Source organism: Pelecanus crispus, chromosome 5 (assembly GCF_030463565.1).
Source record: "Pelecanus crispus isolate bPelCri1 chromosome 5, bPelCri1.pri, whole genome shotgun sequence".
Lineage (NCBI taxonomy): Eukaryota > Metazoa > Chordata > Aves > Pelecaniformes > Pelecanidae > Pelecanus > Pelecanus crispus.
This window is the reverse complement of record NC_134647.1, coordinates 68,622,146-68,644,579: the sequence shown is the minus strand read 5'-3', so window position 1 is coordinate 68,644,579 and position 22,434 is coordinate 68,622,146. Positions and strand designations below refer to the sequence as shown.

At 37.6% G+C, this 22,434-nt stretch overlaps 1 protein-coding gene across 1 annotated transcript in view; it reads right to left on the bottom strand.

The window, feature by feature from the left end:
• AGBL4 (AGBL carboxypeptidase 4) overlaps positions 1-22,434 on the bottom strand; it is a 970,183-nt gene that overhangs the window by 757,683 nt on the left and 190,066 nt on the right. The window lies entirely within an intron of this gene.

The following is a 22,434-nucleotide window of genomic DNA, read 5'->3' as shown; positions in this document are numbered from 1 at the left end:
TACAGGACATGCAAAGAGGACATGTTATTTTGGTCATATTCATTTCTAGCATTCTTATATTTTTCTATAACTGTAGGTTTTTATTTCATAAAGGTATAGTTCATTTACGAAAGCTGTTATGGAACAAATAAGAAATCCTCTCAGACTTAGGTCAATGAAAACTAAGCATTAACTAGTGGAAAGGCAGGAAAGCACTACCGTATTACTTTTTTTTTTTTTTTTTTCCCTGAGAATTTAAATTCTGCATTTAACAGTGGTAATGGTTGAGAGATAATCCCTGGAACCACTTAAAACAGAGAACTTTGTTACTGCTTGTCCTTATCTGGATAATCAAATAATAAAGTCCAACTGGCTACCAAAGCAGAGCTTTCAAGCTAACTCTGAAATACTTTAAATGTAATTTGTTCAGTAAACTGCAGTACATTAAATTTCTATATTAAGTAAATTATAAGGAAGAGTGCACTTTGCAAAATTAAAAAGTGCTCCGTTAACTTATCTATTATTCCTCTGGGAAAGTTTCCAAAGTGTGTCTAGTACAATTAGATACTTTCTTTATGGACAGTCTATAGCCAGTAAAGAATTCTTGCAGCTCAGCAAATGTGTTTCCAGTATTGTTGTAGACTCCTTTTTATTTTCCAAGGTGAAACTCCCTGATCACAAACACCATTTTTCTAGGTTGTATGGGCAGATTGAAAACTTTTAGATAAAAATAACTACCTAACTCACTATCTGGCAGTTAGAATCAAAGAAACATTGATCACTTGCATGCTTTTAAGTGACTTTTTTTAAAAGTGCTCTTTGGAAATGCATTTAGAATGAAAGTAATTGGGATACATGATACAGTGGATTTATTTCAGTAGAGTCCCACCACACAGCAACTTAAAAATTGCTTTCATCACATTCTACAGGATATAAATGAGATATTATTTTCAACAAGTTATTTTTATAAGAACAGATACCAGTGCTTCACAAGGATATGAAAAATGCTTGACCTAAATTTGCTTTTTTCTGTAAAGCCTGTCATTCTGAACTTTTTTTTTTACTGTTTGGATACTGAAGTCTGAGAGTGTAGGAGTCTCAGCCACCTATCATTTCAATGAACCAACTGATCAATGCTTTTTAGTTACAGTCACTTCATTAATTACTGTAATGACAAAAATCTTATTTGCATGAGATATGTCTCCCTTTGGATCTTGCTAGAGAAAGTCCATGAGGGAAAAAAAAAATAAAAGGGACTTCTTACTGAGCTAGAAATGGCTGGAAAAAAAAACAAAACAAAACAACAGAAAGTCAACATTCCTCAAAGGATTGTTGTATTTGGTTAGTGTACGTCAGCCAGAAAAAAAGCATGCTGAAACTGCATCTGTGGAAGCTTATAAAAGTATCAAAGGAAAGATTAAGGTCACAGCATAGTCAGACTTTCACATCAGCCACACTGACAGCTCTGCAAGAGTCTGAAGGCCATGGACATTAGACACAACAGGCACCATCAGAAAGCTCTTTTCCCCCAAAAATAATTGCACCAGCTGAGAAAGTATGAACACCTACAGCAGAGTACCTAAACTTTGGGTCAGTGATGTGCTTGCTAGAATTTCAGTATCACCCTTCCCATTGCAAATAATCCCACAGCTTCTTCTGCTTTTAAATACTACAAATCCCGGCAAATTGACAAGATTGTCTGTGAACAGTAGTCCTGCTAAAAACAGAAAATAACTTCTAGCATGTATGTGGTCTTTGAATATCACAGCTCAGGTCCTCTTTTCACTCAGCCATTAAAGATTTCATGTCCTGGGTTGTGCATGACCTGGCCTTCAGCAGCTGACACCTGGTTGGAACATGCCTTCCTGGACATGTTCAAATAACAAAAATTTACCAAATGAGATAATTTTATACAGTTGCCAGAGAGGACCTTGTCTGTACTATGCTGTTGCTCTAACTGGCTGCTGACCAATATGTAATTAGAAAGATGCCTTCTAAATCTCCTTTGCATCTGTATGAATGATGCATTATTTAAACAAGATCATTCCAAAGAATCTTCTTAATGAAATATCTCTCAAGGACTAAGACAGGTTTATTACCAGTTGAATACTCAGCAAGTATAAATACACTAACAATTTTGTTTCCAAACTATGCCTCTCCATGACCTAGCTCTCCCAGGGCATAGCCACAAGGTGGAAGACCACATACTGCATGTTGAAAAGCCTGTAGAAGAACAAACAATCGTTGATAGCTTTCTGGCTGGAGACAGCTGGTGCTGACTCAGGTACAGTGGAGCCTGGCAGACACTGTCATTCACATCCACAACCCCTTTGAGGAGTTAGCTTGAAAAATAAGCTCTAGAGATGCGTGTATGTGTGTCATCATGCCAGCTGTCAGGGCTCTGACAGTCCCACCTCAGCATGTGAGTACCGGATCAAGGCAACAAGGCCAAGAAAAAGAAAGTGTTATCTTGTCTTTCTGAGCAGTTTAACAGTGTGGTATCAGTAAAGACACCATGTAGCATGAGTTCCGATTCCTTAGCTCAGGCACTTCTCTGCCAGTTCTCAATTTTGCCAAGACAATGCCAGAACTGTCACACACAGTCAAGCTGAGGAACATCAGGGGAAAATCCCAGTCATCCAAGAAGCAGTAATAAAGACCAAAGAGTATCATCCAGCCCACCTGGAAGCTGCAAATGTAATGAGCTATTTGGAAAAGATCATGACAACCTCAAGCTCAAGTGACTCTTGTTTCTGCCAAATATGAACTAGTTCTGTACCTTGCTGAGCTCACTAAACACATAGTAGGTCTTGCTGAGTGGTGGAAGTCTAATGCTAGCTCACTTCCACATCTTGCAAACCTGGCTTTGTCTTCGCTTGGAGCTCTTCCCAGCAACGTTCTTTCTGAGAGGCTCTTCAGCTACACTGAGGATGTTACATCTAAAAACAGATGCCAGCTCCTGCCAGCAAATGCAAAATGGCTTGTCGCCTTGAAATGTAAGCTGCCCACGCTTGAATTTTGTATCAGTGGCTATTTGTAATTTTTTACCAGGTTTTTTGGGATACATAATGTGTACATTATGAATCTAATTTTTACAGAAAATTTCTGGTGGTTGTTATCACATAAACTAAAGTGATTATCAGATATTCCCCATTTTAATTTTTAAATTGATCTACAAGTATTGAAAACCAATCAGCACTTTGCTTCACTCCCCAGGATTCTTTTCCCTTCTATTCCTCAAGTCTATGAAACATTTGTCACAGGTAGCATATATAAAATGCATTGATAGACATTCGCCTTCCCACACTTCCCTACAGAACAATCTTTAAACCTTTTGGGATGCATGCTGGAAGTAGGATTTTAATTTTTCGTATTTGTACATTTAATGCATAGCAGACGATTTAACTGCTACTCTTGTTTGCTTGAAGTCTTATATTGTGGTTAACTTAGGAAGATTGCTGTGGAAGTAGGGGGAAGAAAATCTTACTGTTTCATATGCCGTACTCCAGTCACAGGACTGTTTTTAATCTTAAGAGGGGAAGAAAACACTTCCTATTTAGAGGAAATAGTAAATGACAACCAGCTCATCACCATCTCTAACTGTAAGCATTTGACCTAGGTGCTCTGGACAACTTGCTGGTAATGCTTACCTCTTCCCAATATTTACAGTACCAATAGTTAGCTCCATAGGCTATATAAGAAAGAAGGTCCTTAAAAAGGTGCCTGAATTGTAGTATAGTTAGATAACTACAATAACCTTAAGTCTTGAGTGTCCATTAATGTAAACTTTCCAAAACAAATCAGCTTGCTTAAAAGAGCATTTCTTCATGTCCCCCTTCCCCCTTCTTTTTACCTCTGGAGGTGCAGTCTGCTGCCACACCTGCCCGGTCCTTTCCCACCTTTCTTTCAATCCTACAGCTGCAGCACCAGGGTGCAGCCTCTGGACTTCTCCCACTCACTCTGAAACCCAAAAGCAAGGAGGGACAGCCAAAAGAAATTTTTCCCCAAATCAGGAGTCCATTCCTAACCTCCCAGCTTTAAATTGGTACCTGCACTGCTTTGATGTCCAGAATGTGGATGAACATTACATTTGTGGACAGGAAGGTTGTTTTTCTGAGTGATCAAACTGGCAAACAAATGTGTAGATCTTCACACATTTCATGCAGTGTCCAGGAGTCAGGGAGCTGACTTTTTGAAGGCTGCATTGTATTGCAACTATCACAGTTTTATTAGGTCTCTATTAAGCTGGAAGGTTAAGCACTTTCTAGGGCTGGACTGTATTCAGTGGGTGATCATAGATCCTGAACATTAACATGGCGTAATAAGAAGAGTAAACCTGTGTCCAGGGCACCTTACAATACCCCTTATATTCTTGCCACTGTACCAAGGTAGCACATCCTAGCTTCTATGTAGACCTGACAGTATACAAGAAGAAATGTCTTCTCACTCATCATCAGATTGTTAGTAAACAAGGGACATTAAGCAGTGTTTCTGTTCAACAAAGACCCTGCTGGGTAATTTTGGATCATTTACCCCCAGTTAACCATTAATTGCTACATAAAATTTTAATCTCCATTTAAACAGACTATAGCTCTGAATCTGTTTCTGTGTCAGCCTCAAGACAGTAGTAACTTTGCAGCTGTGGAATACTGACTGTTCCGTATTTCCTAAACAGAAAGGCAACATCATAAGCAAACAAAATGCTAAATGAGGACTAAAAAAAAAATGAAACAGACAGAGCAGGAAGGGGAGGAAAGGGAAAGAGCAAGAGGAAAGCACAAAAGTCAGGGAAAGGAAAGTCTGAAAGGCATGGGGCAGGGTAGGGGGGGTAATTTGTCATTAGGATAAATATTTGCCTTGAAAGAGACTGGCAGTTCTTTGAACACTTTCAAGGGGTTAACCTCCATAAATAATTTTTTTAAAAAAATTCTTAATATGATCAATTAACCAAAAACCTAAAGATTTTATTCCCATACCACTTTCTTCTGTGGCTCTTGAGCATAAAGACCGACCACCACAGACTCCCAACACTGGTGGTTTCTGCTGGGCTCTGTCATAGGCTGTAGTCACTTGGCAGTACTATCTGTAGTATGGTGACTAATGTTAAAATAGGCATATTGATTCAGAACACCACATCCTTAACAAAACCACAAATAAAAATAGCACATTTATAAACATCTCCCCTTGACGTAATCACAAAGGATAGAAGGAAAAATCACCATTTCTTGGGTGCACCACACACACACAGGGGAAGCCTCCTAGCTTCATGCCAGGCAGTGGCAGGATGGGACTGATCTACATCTACTGAAGTGAAAAGCAGATCTCCCATGGGCAAAGTCAAATGCAAAGCAAATAGCTCCTTGGAGTCAGATTTCTAAAGAAAGATGGAAATAAAGAAGATCTACAGCTTCCCTCAGCCGGAGTGTGAAATCCCAGCTCCACTGATGTCAGTGGGAGCTTGTTCCTGACTTCAGTCAGACTAGAATATTAACCAGCATGTTTAAGCATAAAGAAAGAGGGCCTTTTTTTAACAAATTTTTGCCACCTTCTTTTATCCTGAATGTTAGGGAACTTACTCCCAGCTTCAATTTTACGCTTATACAAAACCTCTTTTTTTGTTTCTCCCTCTTGGACACTGCAAGCTCTACGTGTAGTCCTAGGCCGTATTTAATCCTCATTTGTATCCTGAATTAAATGAGGCACTATTGAAATGTTGAGCTTTGTGCAGGCCTTCTAACTGGAAAAGAATTTCCTGCTGACTTACAGATATTTTGACATGATCCTGCTCCTCAGCCCTTGGTGTCTTGTGTCTTTTCAGCAAAAGCAAGCACCTGTTTTAGAAATAGCTTGACATATTAAGGATGTCTATGTACAGATCCATCACTAACAATAATAGCAAAAAAAAATAACAATGCATTTTATTAATATGCTGCTTTTCAGTATTATGCAATCACTAATAAGCATTAGCAGCCAAAAGTTTTAAAAATTGATGGCACCTATATTCTTTGTTAATTATAGAAAAATAATTTCCTTTACTACAAAAATTGTCTTATAAATTACTGGTTTTATTGGTTTTGTATGCTGTTGGTCTAAAAGCAAAAGTGTAAATCTTCAGATTAAGACATTTAAGGCATATTTAAACATACTCAGGAAGGCATATATCCACATTTTAATTAATAGGCCTTCAAAAGCAGATACTGGTAAACTATCTATCTGGACACAAATCTGTTCCCTGGTCCTCAGAAAAAAGACAAGATGTCCCACATTTTAAATATAAATGTAAATGAGGGAGATAATTTGTTTCTTTTTCTGAATAAAAGTGAGGAAAAAAGCGAATGTTCTTTGTTCACTGACTTCTGTGTCGAGGTAGAAATAATGAACAACAGCCACAAGGAACTATGAGACTTTCTTATCCAGATATATAAGGAACATCTGAGGATAAGGATGTTATGTGGGTTTTTCTATCACGTGAGACAATAGTGGAAATAAATGGATTTTTATAAGCCATATGAAGATTTTCCAGACAAACTGATGCCAAGAGTAGTCTGCCAGAAAAATTTGGGCTTTCTCTGCGTGATCTCCAATATTTCTAAAATCCTGGACAACGCACAACAAATACAGTCTAGGAAATTCAGCTATAACTTATGTAGTAAATACACCCACTCCCCTATCATCAAAATGTTGAGGATCCCATTGAAGGGAATCCTGCTTTTTTTTTTTTTTAATTGCTGGAAGAACTATTAGTGAGGCAATGTTCTTAGATATATATTTGGTTTTGATTTTAAAACACCTTTGGTTGGAGTAAATTCAGTGTCAGTAGGATTAAATCCACAGTACATCCCTGAAGATTCCATCAAAATTCTGAAGCTGCAGGAGAAACTTGCATAAAAGTAGCTGTCTTAATCCACAAAAAATTGTTTTTCAACACACTCTGGAAAAGGAAAGTGAGTGTTACACCTTTCTGTATATAATGGTAGAAACAAAAGTGCACCAGTCGATTGCTGCTGTGTATGAAGAGAGTTCAAATAACACCAAAATCCTTGCTCACGACTTCCCTATACATTTTGAAGGGCATGCAATGAAATATCTGAGTAGATTTGTAAGATAGCACCAGTGTATTCAGTTAACATGACAACTCAACTGAATTTGGGACACCAACTTCAGACATCAGTATGGCCATTCCTCATTTATGATCTGGGTTTACTAATGCTCCTATAATGCAATTAATAAAAGCCATATTAGGTGATGATCTTCAGAAAACCTCCTTAAATACAGAGGATGTACTTCACCAGTAGGACAGCAAAGTCATAAAATAAAACTGGAAGTTAATCATCAAACCTCTTAATTCTGGATTATGTAGTGCACTTGTTTGTGCAAATTGCTCCAATAAAGTACTAGCAACTAGCACCAAAATGAAAAGGTTGTCAGCTAACATGCAGCCCAAAGAGGCACCTAAAAAAAAAGCCATGAGTCAACAAGTTGCAGAGCCTCACTCAGAGGTATCACTTAATGCACACACATTGCACTGTGGTTCAGATTTCCATCACAGTTGGCTGGTGGGAAGTGTCATTGCTCAATTCTTCCCTGCATTAGGAACTCACTGCATGAGTTTCTGCCCTGTGCCACCCAGCATTTCCATTTCCATAACAGTTCACGGAAGCACTCACAGTAAAAGTGCCTCTTCTCTGCAAGCTCAAATGGTGAAATACATACTGTCTGCAGTATTGAAAAATCCTGACTTGCAGGTAGGTTTTGGCAGTCCTAGCCAGTGGCTAATTTTTGCTTAATCTCACAGGTCTCAGCATAGACATGCAATGTTGGTGGCGAATTAAACTGAACTATGTAGTCTGAACAATGGATCCATGCTTCTGCCATGGCCCCAAAGAGCCTGTATATTTAACAAGTCTTCCTGTTCTGCATTTCTACTTTATTGTAAAGCATGCATTTGGATTTGGGACAATTCCAAGCAGTATTTACCTATAACTTGCAAGAACTTGAACTAAAATAACAAAAATGCTATTTTCTGTTCTTGCTGCTTCAGTACCTTCCCTATCACCAAGATTTGATGTGAGAAAGGAGTCACCTGTTACTTCTTTCACTTTCTGGCTCAGTTTGAGTACAAATTCCTCCTCTCAGTCTCATGAGATGCTAAAGCACTTTCTCATAAAAGCTTCTGTACCACAGTCATTACTCTGTTTTCATGGAGAGATTGTGACAGGACCAGAAGGAATAGTAAAACAAGAAAAAGTGAAAAACAGACTTTGGGATAGGACAGGAAACAGATAAAATTCAAATATTTGTTTTTCAGAACAGAATTAAGGATACATGAAATTGATGGTTGACAATCATTTGTGGTCCTTGAATGATCGACTGCAAATTAGATTTAAACTTACCGTTATTTCAGAATAGTTTGGAATCTGAGCTGAATATTTTCCAAGGCCTAATAGTAGGAATTTGATAACATTATGCAAAGTAGTATATCCAGCATAATACTAAACACCATAGAATAAAACAGAAACAGCAATCACTGCTACAATATGTAGGAGTTGAAGGCGTGAAGCAAACACAAGCCATTGATAAAAGTCAACATTTGCCAGCCATTACCATACGGTTACTGCAGATACCTCCCATTCTAAGTGAAGGAAAAAAACAATGAATCGTTATATACTACTATGAAATAACCGATGGCATGTTTATGACCTTTTCAGATCAAAAGCAAATTATAGCTTATAATGAGAATATTTACACAATAATGTGAATTCAGTACGCTGCATATCAAATTTAACCACAAATCAGGAATTGGAACAGTAAAATGCCACACAGTACTTCATTATGATTCAGGATAGCCAGGTGATAGTTCTAGTGCTTTGCTGATTATAATTTCTTTAGCACACAATGTAATGAAAGAAAAAGTGGGAACAGTGGAAACATTTTGGCATGATTAAATGGCCACTGTGTTCAAACAAAAGTTCTGATCTAAATCTATTCTGAATTAAATAGCTGCCAGAAAGAAGATTAATCTAACGCCTGGGCAGTGGAGTGGGACTTGTGATTTGGCTTCCCTTTCCAGCCCCATGGGACTCTGCACCAAACCATTATTTTTTAGAGTTTTCATATCCATTTGTAAAATGGACATCATCATACATTTTACAGCCAATGTACTCTCTTAGTAACACACTCAGGAAACAGATAGTAGTGTATCTACCTTTTTCCAACAGCAAGTCTAACACAGAGGGTCCTAATGTAATTGAATGTGGACAGCATGATGTAAGAATTAAAATTTAACCCAAATAAAATAGATATTTGACACACAAAGGTATTTCTTATGTTTTTTTAAATGTCAGAATGATTTAGTTAAGTTTTATTAAGCTTTCTCCTCCATATCTTCACAATATAAACAAAAATTTATATTGTCAAAACACTGAGCCTAAATTGTATTACTTTATTTCTACTATAACAAATATAGCAGATATGGCTGTATTAGAAACACAAGCAATGTTTTGCAGATGGAGGGGACCAGATTTGGGGAACCAGTCAACATGTTCAAGGGCAGGGCTGCCATTCACGCTGGAGGAATAGGCAGGCAGGAGCCTTATGAAACTCTGCAAGGAGAAATGCAAAGTCCTACAACCACTTGCAGTGACAAGGGGCTGGGAACTGACGGACTGGGGAGAGATCAAGTTTCATATGAGCCAGCCATGTGCCTTAGCAGCAAAGGAGGACAACAGCATCCTTGGCCGTATGAACAGGAGCATGGCCAGGAGATCTAGAGAAGCAATTATCACTCTCTACTCAGCCCTTGTCCAGTTCCCACCCCCACCCCCCCCACCCCCCCCCAATACAAGAAAGGCATTGATCAACTGGAGCAAGTTCAGCAGAGGGCCACCAGGACAGTCGGGGACTGAAGCACTTGCTCTGAGGGTGGAGGAGCAGGGTTTGTTCAGCCTGGAGAAGAGACAGCTTCATAGGGACCTACCAGCAGACCCCTGTGCCTACAAAGAGGTTATGCAGAAGAGAGAGCAGGCTCTTCACAGTGGTGCATCCTGGGAGGATGAGCAAAAACTGACATAAATTGAAATTAGAGCAGATCTGACTGCATAGAAGGAGAAACTTTTTTACCCATGAGGATGGCCAAGCAGTGGAGCAAGCTGCACAGAGAGGTTGTGCCATCACCATCCTTGGAGGTTTTCAAGATCTGACTGCATAAAGCCCTGAGCAACTTGGTCTGATTTCACAGCTGGCTCCGCTTTGAAAAGGAGGTTGGACTAGAGATCTCCTGAGGTCCTTTCCAACCTCAATTATTCTGTGATTCCATGATTCTGTAATTAACTGAGCATGAACCTTAAGCTGTAGAGAAATTAAATTGCTTTCTTCTTACCCCAACCCCCTGCCAAACTATTTTTTTCTAATTATTTTTGAGTATGACATGGAGCAATAGTTTGTATTACTCTCCGGTAAATAAAGCTATGTAACTTACATTATTTGATTGACTGCACAAAATTTGACATATTATAACTGGTGCAGTGAAGAAAGCATGTGGATTTATTGCCAGCTGAGTATATTTTTATACTGAAACTGCCTGTGACACAGACCAAGGAGAAACCAAGTCAGTACGCTATTGCACAGCTGGATACACAATCAAGGACCAGTTTCCTGACTTTAAATTTCCTGCATATTTACTAAAGCATTCTTCATGCACTTTTCTCTTGTAGCTCCCAATCTTAAAGGCAATAGAAACTGCAGGAGAAGAAACTGTGAAGTTCAGTTCTTATAATCTTATCCTAAATTGCATTATACATTTTTAGATGGACCTTTAATAATTCGCATATAAGCAGTTCTGCGGAATCGCACACACAGAAAACAATAAATTATGTTATTGGGCAAGGGCTTGTACATGGAGGCAGAATACTCTCTGTATATATTCTGTCAAACATAGGTGCCAGATGACCTGCACCTTTGGAGGCTTTAGAAAACCAAATGGAAATGATTCTGTGAAGAACAGAGGCTATGATCTCTTCACAGCCTATTCATATTCCCTTGCCCTTCTGCCTGCTTGGCTGGGATTATCTATTTTGACTTCACATAGAGAAGGTTAAGCATACAAAAGCCACAGATCTTTTATCCACCTCAGATGCAAGCTCATATGTCTTCCTTAGTGGCTGAATACATACACCATGCTCACAGTACTCTTGTGCTAGGCTGCTATCTTGTCCCATAAGGGAGTTTTGATCATGTTTGATTTAGTTTTAGGCTCTCTAGATCAAATGAGAGAATAACCGTGATCAGCCAACCCAGAGGAAAAAGAGTTAAGACAGTCATGGCTAAGTTGTAGCTGTTTTCCTCTCCTTAGTATGCATCTTCCTGAAGGCAGCCAGGGTAGCTTATTGGCTCTCCTATCCTGGATATTGACAGAATGAGGTAGAAGCTAATGGCTGAATGCAGCAATGGGCCTCGTAGCAAAAAAGCAAAATAAGCACATTGCACACAGCTCTATTTTTTATTAAATACAGTTTAGAGGCTGGCATTAAGGGTGTTGTTTTTGTTTTTCTAAAAATCCCAGATCGTTTGAGGACAGGCTGCCAAGTTCATCCATCAACTCAGCCACTGAAATATTTGTGTTCTAAAAAATTTATACAGCATGAGTTCTCCACAACCTGCAACTGTAGGGACTTTTATTTTTAAATTATAGTCTTCCACTTCAGTTCAATCTTTTTTTAAAAAGGATATGACTGTGTTTGAGAAAAACAAGTTTCCCTTCTGTGGGCTACATGGCCTTGAAAAGAACAGGTATTTTCTGCAGGATGGAGGCCTTAGAAGCTGGAGGATGGGAATTTTAAGCATGTATTTAGTTGTGCCCACGTTAGAGTTACAGTTTTCTTCTGGGAAATCTCATTTTCTGTTACCATGAGTCAAAATGTTCTACAACGAACTCTGACTTCTCAGAAACAGAATTTTAGGCAACGAAACATTTCATTCTGCAATAAACACACACCTTCAACTTCTGTTTTCATAGAATCAGAATAATTCAGGTCAGAAGCAACCTTGGGAGATTATCTCATCCAAGCTTCTGCTCAAAGCAAGTTTTATATTCAATAAGCAAATATAGGCTATGTATAATGATTATGCTGGAACTTAATTAGCCTGAAAAAGATAGCATCCTAACCTCTGTCCAGTTCTCTTCAGTGTAGAAGGATGACATACACTCTGAAGTGTACAAGAATATAGCCTGCATTGTGAAATAAAAATAGATCTGACACAAATGTCATAAGGCATAAAATAGTACAGAGAAGTTGAAAAGGTAAAGCTGAAGTTTGCATATGAAACAATGTAGACAATTTGTGCTGAAAATCTCCCTTCCTGACAAGTTTCTCTTTTCAAAATAATTCCACTTTTTCAAGAACAGTAAAAGGGAGAAAACACTGATGTCAGATAAGAAAGTGATTATCATCAGTTTATTAAGGAAACATCCATCAAAATGCATTTCAAATGCATGAAAGACTGTGCAAGTATCTACACAAGCTTCTGATTTTATTTAGTTATAATTAAAAAGAGAATAAAGTCAGAGAAATTCCTTAATTTCAGGGTTCTTAGTGCAGCAGCCTTTTACATTGCTACTATGAAATGCATACAAATGCAGTTTCACTCAGCAATGACTGCAGCATTGCAGTGGGCTCACAGCTGGCTCCTGGGCTTTACCCAGCTTGCAATCGCAGCAGCTGCAAATTCAAACTGGAGCTGCAATTTTGGAAAGCAATGCATTAAATGCAAGGACTGCCAGGGCTACTGGTTCACAGAACAGTGTGGCCAGCCTTATAACATGTCTCGCCTAGGGAGAGGACTCCTTGGGTAACATTAGCTCATGAGAAACTTGTGTAGTATTTAGTCTTTACCTACAATGGCTTCAGTGAGTGAAACTTCTGCCCCTTCATCAGCCACTTCTACCTAGCCATCATAACTGCACCAATGCAAGCAGAAAACATACACTGTGCCCAGCTGGCTTCACTAGTTCATAATCTGGATACTAACAGCCTTGCTCATAGTGCTATTTCAACCATACTAGTCTGTTGCTCTTAAAACAGTTCACAACCATGAAACCTTAAGCTGCTACCTAGACCTTTTGAATGTCCAGGCTGAATAACATTTGACTGAGATGGAACCTGCAGAAGATAAGGATGGTATATCATTATTATTACTAAGATGCCAAAGTAGTGCAGTGACTCCTCTCCAAATTCAGTTAATTTTCCTCATTAAACCATAAGACAAAAGTGCTCACCGACACTAAAATTCTCTGCAAATCCCAATGCAAGGTGTCTTACTTTTCTTAGTCTAGTAAAAGGCAATACAGGACAATCTGTAGCCAATACTGTATTTGATATCTATATGAATGCTATGTTATTCTTGCAACAGACAAACCACCAGCTTCATTAAACTTGTAAGAGTACTATTCCTAGCATGTGGTAGCAAACCCGTTAGTTATGCATGATGGGGTAACTTCGTAAAGTAAGCCATATGTGGAAGTTTAATTGTTTATTAAGCTAGTTATAAAATTGTTAATTATGTACTAATATAATGCTAAAAAAATTCCAACAATTAGTTAAATATGGTATTGTTTTCTATAATGAACCAAGCTCACACATTCTAGGCAAATATTCTCATATCCTGCACTAAGCTAAGCCTTTAGTATTGTTCAGCACTTTAGCCTCTATGAAACTAAGGACTAAGTAAATGGCAGCATGCGTATACATAATCAGAATAAGTAGTTTAACCATTCTAAAAAAAACTTTTGAAAGCAAAAGGTTTCTACATGCTGAAATACAGACTGATGGAACAGAAAACTAATGTAATTACTTCAGAGAATGTTAAAAGCGTGATCAAATTTCAGCTTATATACAATGAGCAATTTGCCTTTTATTTAGATATGGAGGACAGTTTCACTGGAGCTGATACCTCTAAAACAATACATGGCTAAAAATATTTTTGTAGTTACTACTTGCAGAGACAAAAGCCATAAAGACCTGGTCAAAAGCTTGTAAAGAAAAAGAATTTGAACTGAAAATCCCTGTCAGCAAAAAATACAATGTAAACAGCTTTCTTTTTTTCTCTGTATAATTTTTAAAGGGAGCTCTCTTTAACCAGAGAAGAGATTAATTTCTTTTTTCTTTTTTACAATATCACACAAACAAAACTTTGAACACACCAACACCCTGAACTGCACACACAACTGTTACTGGCTCAGGCAACACTTAGTGACAAAGCTTATGGCTTTCCATCTGTCACCCAAAAAGCCAGCAATAACATGGTACAGCCTCAGTGCTGAGGTCAGTGACCTGCTGGAAGAGGGTAGGCAGCAGTCCTTATCCGGCTGCTACAAAGTTGAGGATGGAGAATGGCTGTCTGGCACAGCCCGGCCATGTAAAAGAGGGGAAAACTAAGCCCAGTTAGGGAAGCTGTCCACTCCAGAAGCATTTCTTGATAAGACCAGGAGATCCAACAGCACACAAGACAGAGGGAGCACTGGGAGAAAGAGATCACGGATGTTCAGAAGGACCATTCTCCTCTGGTTTATTGGGAGCCCCTAGAAGTAGGTTACGTTCAGTTCAATTTCTTCAGCCCATGTGAAATGAACTGTTCTTCTCAACACAGGCAAAATACACCATTTTGTGCATGTGAAGAGTTTTCTAGGCCAAAGATAAAGTTGTATATCAATGTGAATCCTAGCTCTTGCCTAGAGACCAGCCTTTTAAAGTGCAAAAGCAAGGCAAGGACAACAGTATAATAAAAAGCCTAACACAGGACTTCCATATTGCTATCCATGATCTTCTACGGAAAAATACGTGCAGTCTTTTTGCAATGAGTGCATTGAACTGATTGGGCATCAGAGAATCTGCTAGTGTTCCTGCTGGACTGGGGGACATCCACAAATCACTGAAAAATACTCAAAGCCTTCAGATTGTGCCCAGATGAGATTTTTTGATTTAAAAAGATGACACAACTAGGGGAAGCCCAAATATATGATTGCAGTAGCAAAGAATAATTTTCATAAACAGACAAAAGTTGTAATTAGTTTAAACCTTCCTTGTCTGTTTGTATAATATTTTTGAGCAGATGGCTTTGGCAAAGAGCTAGGATTTGCACGCCCACTTGCATTTTACAGTGACAAAATAAAGATGAAATACATATCTTAGGTCATCCAGTCCATTGCCCTATCAGTGAAGGATTGATCCCTGCAACATGTAAACCAGCAGACAACAATTTGCCATCTGATGCACACAGTTATCCAAACAGAAGGGATCTATAGGGAAGATCACTAGGCATATAGAGAGGGGGGTGAGATGCATAAGAAATCAGAAACGTTTACACTGGTAAAGGAAAAAATATTTACTGCAGAATTAGCCTCATGGAGAGTCAATAGTCATGAGAGAGCAAGGCTTCAGTTATAAAAATTAAATGCTTTGTAAGATGGGGATTTAAAACATCTTAGAGTAAATCGTTGGTCTTACCGTCAATACAGCAGTGGCATGTCTGCTGCTTCAAACATTTGTGAAGAAATGGCAAGGGAATTAGATTCATCCTTGCAAAGATAGAATTTTTGCAACCACAGTTAACTGCATAGCTTTCATGCAACCTTCCAGATCCTGAAACACGGGCAGTTGGTAATGCTTTCACACATGGATTATAAGAGATGTGCATAATGATGACCGCTCCAGATATTTCTAGAAAATGTTAATTTAACTTTTTATTTGCCATTTATTCACCACTATAGTCAGCTCTATTTTCATTACTTAATTTCCTTTCTTTTACGCTTTCTAAAAGTTCTCCCTGATGGTTGTCTATGGTCAAAACCAGATTGAAATAATGATTTAGACTGTCCCTACCACATGGATTTAGATTGTCCCTTTCCTTTTTGCATTTAAATACACAACCATTCTGCAGGTCTTTTACCAATTCAGCTCCTACATAATCCATATTTAGCAGTTTCATTTACTATAAAAAACATTCCTTCCCGTAAAGAACAATTCTGCAAAACAAAGGCAAAACATACATAACTCCATACTGTGTGTGAATCCACACAAGTGAAGATCTTTATTATATTTTATTTATATATACATTTTAAAAAAAAACCCAACCCTTTCCATTTGATTTTCTATCTCATATCTGTACTTAGCATCCAAATATTCTAATTCTTATTTGAATTATGGTAAGTGAGAAGCCCCAGTAGCCTACTGATGAGTGCTTATCACATCTCTAATTCTCATTTGTGCACTTCTAAAGCCCCTTTTGAGCTTGTATTTCAGCATTTTCCTAAAAATAATGGGAGCTATAATTAGAGCCTGGTAGTAACAAGACTTAACAAATAACAGTCAAAAGAGAGCCACTGACAGCTAAAATACAGAAGAGGAGGAACATCAAGGCCATATATCAGTGAGGATTCTATAAATCAGAGCAGTACAAACAGTGCCTAGACCTCTAGTAAATGTGTACATCAGAAATGCATAGGTTAGATTGACAGATTAGATAAATAAGTCTATTCCTTTCTGTCTGAAAGGGAAAGATACAATGCTGGGGACACACATTACAGTAGAAGCTTTTGGCTTATTACTCCAGAAGGGAATAATTTGAGACCTTTTCTTTAACAACAAAATGGAAAACAGTCCTTTACATGCCTTCCATGGATTTTCTCACCCTGCAAGGCTACTGCCACTGAATAACACTGAGCTCATATTAAAAAAAAAAAAAAAAATTAAAAAAAAAATTACTTGTGCATAAAGAAATAGCACAGAAAAGACCATGGGCTGTATCAGTTTTTCCTAGAAGCAAAATACCTTTTTGTTTGTCCTATCGTAGGCCTTTGGTGTCTTCCAACATTATGAAATCCACTTACACCTTTCTGAGGTGGGACACCAAAGGATAGAGGCGCTAAGCATCTTGCTGAAGGCTTTTCAAATACCAGGTGCTATGTCAAGGGCAGACCTCAGAGTCAGTGTCCTGCCAACATTGTGTTCTTTCACCATAAGTGCGTACTTCCTCCCATTCCTGAGATCAGGGAAATCTCAATATACCAAAGAAAATCCTGTGGATTTGAAGCAGTCAAGCTATTTTCTAGACCAAAATGTCTGCTGAAATACCGTGTCTACTTCAGTAACCAGACTTCTACAATATTGCAAAGCTGATTACATAAAGCAGCACAGAATCCCACTGACTGTCAAAGGGAAAGTGATGATAATAACAGGTACTTCTTGTTCTGCCTTCTCCAGCCCATGAAATCTCCTTTGATACTAACAAAAATAAAACACAAGACAAAATTTACTAAGGGAATTTCTCCAATAAGGATGAAGTTGCAGAAATTATGCCATACATCAGCACCCTGACTATAACAAAAATTGCGCAAAAAGTGGAGGTTTTGTCTGGTTTTATCCACTAAATAGCCAAAAACAATGATCATACGAGTCTGCACAAATTCAGTGCTATGGAAAAATCCTGACTTGTTTTACATTTTACTCAAGCATGGGATATAGTCTGCAGTAGTAGTAATACTCATTATTAAATTATTTAATCCTTTGTATTTATTCTGAACCTTCCATATAAGCATTTGAAAGGTCTTATAGGTATTGACTTATTCTACAATGCAGGAATGCATTTATATTTCTACTTCATAGGAAGAGAAACTGCTCAGATTGCATATGGGATGGTATTTGAAAACTCTAGTAAGGTAAATACAACTGAACAGTTTTGCCTATGTTTATGCATTATTACTTGTTCGTTACTGGTAAAAATTAAAAATATATATCTACTTAACATATTTAACCCCTCTGAAATATAGCCCTGCTTTCAAACATAATATAGTGGTGGAAGAGGGAGGAGACTAGCAAGTACAGTAAATTGGAATTACATTAATGCAATAAGCAACACTATCAGTATCAAATACTGCATGTAGTGGCAGCATGATAAGAGATGAAACAGAATAATAATGAATAGAGAGGTGACCACCAGACCAAACTTTCCACCTATATTCTGGGAAGATTTTTAATAGTCCTACTACCTATGAAAAGCTGATAAGGATGTGACTGGCTTTGCAAAGATCATAACTGAGGAACACTTATGTATGGTCCTATCTAGTATGAAAGACAACCAGTTTACAAAACCTACTATTTCTTTCTGAATATCCCAAACAGAGTGGTATTCTACAGCATTCTATCAATTCACTATTGCAAAACTGGAATAGGCCTAAAATTGAGTACACTGTGATGAAGTCCAGAAGACACTCCCTTCCCTTGCAAAAACTACATAGGAGAGCCTATTTATTGTCTATTCTGACGCTCCAGAGACTCTAATTCCAAGTGCTGTGGTGTTGAGTTTTCATCACAAGAGCAGCTTGTTTGATACCATGAAAATGACTCCTTTTATTGGCATTTCTTAACAACAGAAATACAATGTTTCATAGCTTTGCCATAAATAAAAAGATTGTTATACAAAACCTTCATATTGTCCCAATTTACACGATAGTCTTTGTCAGACCAATGCTAAAATAGCCTCATTCCAATTGGCTAAAGATTCAGAATTTTTATTTGTATTAGCAACAAACAAAGAAACCCTAAAAAAATCACACACAAAATCACCTAAATAAAACAGACTGATCTCTATATAAGATCATGAGAATTGCAATTGGAAACATATAACAGCCAGAAAGCTCTCCTCCAAAATACCAACTTTAAGCAGGCTAAATTACTTCTCTCAGGCTACCCAAAGAGAGAGTCCATTAGAATATGATAGAGGTCATTGGCAGTGTAATGTTAGAAGCTTTACCTGTACTACACCTGAGCATGCAGATAAAACAAGGACATTGGTTTCCCATGGTGCTATTCTTCCAGTCTTCAGAAGCATAAACAAGGCTTCTCACTTCTGAGTATAAAAAAGAGGACATGATACTAAGCAGACAATAATGAAAATTATGATTAAAGAACAATGATTCAGTGAAAAATAGGCCCTGAGAATTGAAATGCAAGCCTCCCTTGGTGTGTTCAAGAGAAATGCAATGTCTTTTACCCTGAAAGACCATCACTTCCCTTTCCTACTGAGACTAAAGCCTCCTTTAGACTCTTTGTGAACAGATATTTTGTAAGGGTTAGACAATAGTCCTTAAACACCTTTCAAATGCTTCATTTAAACATGAATGCAATAACATAGACGTTGAGAAAAGAACCAGCTGATTAGCCAGTCTGATTTTGCATGTGTATTTAATAATAAAGATGAAAAAGTGCCTTTTTGCTGTTTCTGACAAGTAAATGCCTTATCTATCATCTTAAATTTTTCAAATGTTTTATTCCTTTAAATGAAAAACATTAAAATAAGACACAATCAGCACAAATTTGCTGGGGGAAAAAAAAAAACCCACCCTTTTTATAGTTTCATTTCTATTTGCATGCCAAATGTAAACTTGAAGCAAAGTGACCTTGGTTATAAAAAATAAGAAAGCAATGTCAGAATTGATAGGACCTACCATTAGTATTTCATTCTGACAGGTAGGAAATAGGCATGTCAGCAGTGAATGTTACGGACTGAGCTGTGGCCCTGATCACAGTCAAAGCGGTAAATTTCTTCCTACAAAAGTAATTTCCATCAAAACAAAAAGTGCTTAAATAATACAACTATCTAGAGATGAGAATAACTTTCTATGGCTGAGCTCAAAGACAAACAAATGAAAATGCAATACATAGCTTTTGTATTGTGTAAAAGCCAGAAAAATAACATTAGGTGTAATTAAATTGTACAATGGTTAAGTATTCAACTAGCTTTCTAGTTCCTAGAAACTTTTTTTCATAGGAAAAACTGTATTGAAAAAATGGTTATACAAACGCTTCATATATGGACTTCTTATTATGTCCAGAACATCCAAATTATAACACTGAAATTAAACAAGCAACATCTGAAACTATTCAACTATTCATTCTATATGAACATCATATAATTATGTGATCAAATAATCATTCCTATGTACAAAAATTAACAGGTGTTTGAAACAAACAGGCTTGGACCAAAGTTTCCATTACTAATATAATCAGTAACAAGATTTATTACCATTATTAAAAAAAAATTAAGATAGCCAGACTAAATTAAACACCAGTTAAACTGAGTTTTTACAGTGAAGGCAAGCATATGAGTAATGCAACAAGCCCTAAAAAGATTATTCTTATTTTGATATATGAAGCTTGAAGGGCATTCCTGGCTTCACTTCCCAATTGTATTACCAATTCTAACACTTAAACATGCAGATTCAGTACCTTACTGGACTTCAAAACGGGTAGCCACAAAAGCTGTCTTGGTTTACGTAGTTTCCACAGAGGCACTGTTGTCTTAGTGTGAAATGAAATACAAAAGACAAAATAATGATAGAGTAAAACTTGCCCACTTCTACTTGCAATCCAGTTTTTCTCCTTGTTCATCCAATGTAAGTAAACATTAAGAATCCTTTTTCAAAACTCTCAACATGAACATTGCCCAAGTGATTCCCTCCCAATTTGCCTGGAGTAAACCTAGTGCAGAATCCAGAATTACACAAGTACAGTATAAGACAATGATCACACTTGGTTTTGTATCCCCCTGCATATGTTCATTTCTTCTCACACAATCTTAATATCAATTACTGGTTATAATGCTTCTTCCCAAGGCCTTTTATCTCCCAGGAGAATCTCATGGCATTTCATATTGTATACTACTACTTACATTACCAAGAAAAGAAAAAAATCTTTTTAATTGTAAAGATCTGACATACCTTACAGGGAGTGGTAAAAAGATAGTAAGTTACAAACCGAACAGTGGAGCTCTTTACTAAGAATGGATGAATCCACTGTAACTCTTTATTTTCATCTTGAAGCCAAGGTTTATATCTGATGTCGCAGTTTGACATCAAATTTCTAGGTACATGCTATACCATTTAATATTTAGGCTTTCCTCATGCAAATCCAATCATTCACCAGCTAAAAATTTTATAAAGGTCATACATAGAGGAGATAGGAGTGCCCTAGAAGGTAATATCCCATTCTTCTCTTGCAATAGAGGAAATTATGGACTATCCCACTCTCAAACTCTAATATGGCAATCTTCCGATTAGGGAAAAATAAGTAATTTCTTAGTTAAAGAGCTACGTTGATACACCACTTGTCTATGCCTATGGTTTTGATGTGTAGTGAAAAGTTTCTCCAGCAACCACTAGTTGGGATGGTCTAACAATAACTGTTAAAACAAGTTAAAACAAACATTTAAAGGTTCACCATCACTGCTCTAGGCCAAGCTGGTTCTCCAGCCTGCTTTACTGTTAACATGGAGACGGGCACCTCCAGAGGTGCCCCACTCCTCCTACCCTGGCCATGCTCCTGACGAAATCCTATACCCAGCAGTCTGGTAGCCTTCAGTGACCCTGAAAAATGGGCATTTTCTTGGGAGGTGACAGTTCCTTCCCACTGACTCCACTGGTGTATAAAAGATTCACTTAGACAAGAAACGTAATTTAAAGCAGTGCAAGACAAGCCCCATCCCATCTGCACTGGTAACGCCACAGACTATTCAGAAAATAACTTTAGATTGATTCACTAGTTTGTTCTTTTGATGTTTTTTGCCAGCTTGACATTTTTATTATACTGAAAAATATCAGGAGAGATGGGAGGAGAAAGGAATTGGGTATGGTTTCCATCACATTACGATGACTCCAGTTAGTGAACTTGCTCACTGTCCTCAGCAGGTTCTGCATCAAGCTACTTCATGCCCCCTTTCATTTAAGTGGAAGCCAGACATTGCAAGTAAAAGGGGAAGGAAATGGGTAAACAGGGATAATTGATTCAAAGTTTTACAAGCATTACTAAAGGGAATGTCAGTTCCCCTTGTCTCCTGACTAAGATTTAGTCATATTTATCAGTAAGAAACACATTCACCTTTCTACCTACAAAAAAACAAAAGTTCTGAAAGATTAGCCACTGTACTGGTATACAGTCTTATGCTTCAGTGAAAAAATTCCAGCATTGTTTTAATGTGAAAAAATTTAAGTAGAGCAACATTGTTTCAATTTGCTCTCCTTTTCATCATGTCTTTAACAAAAGCTAGAAGAAGGACTATTTTATTCCATGAAGGATTAAAAAAATAGGTCATAGATAAATCGAAAGCAAAACCACTTAAATAAAGATTTGATAAAAGAAAAGACTTTATGAGCATCTAGTAGAAAGAATGTACAGAAAAACATCTAAGAAAGATAGGAGCCGATCATTCTGAGACATTTTCCAATACTTAGTCTTTATTTTAGGAATGTACTGCGGAAGGGATTTATCATAACACAGTGGGAAGAAAAACACCCAAGTCTCTCTGACCTCACTTACCTTTAGATACCTGCTGCTGTTGGCACCTTTGAAACCTTCTTCCCTTCCCCCCTCAGTGGACTATAATACCTTTGATCTCATTTCCTGCTTG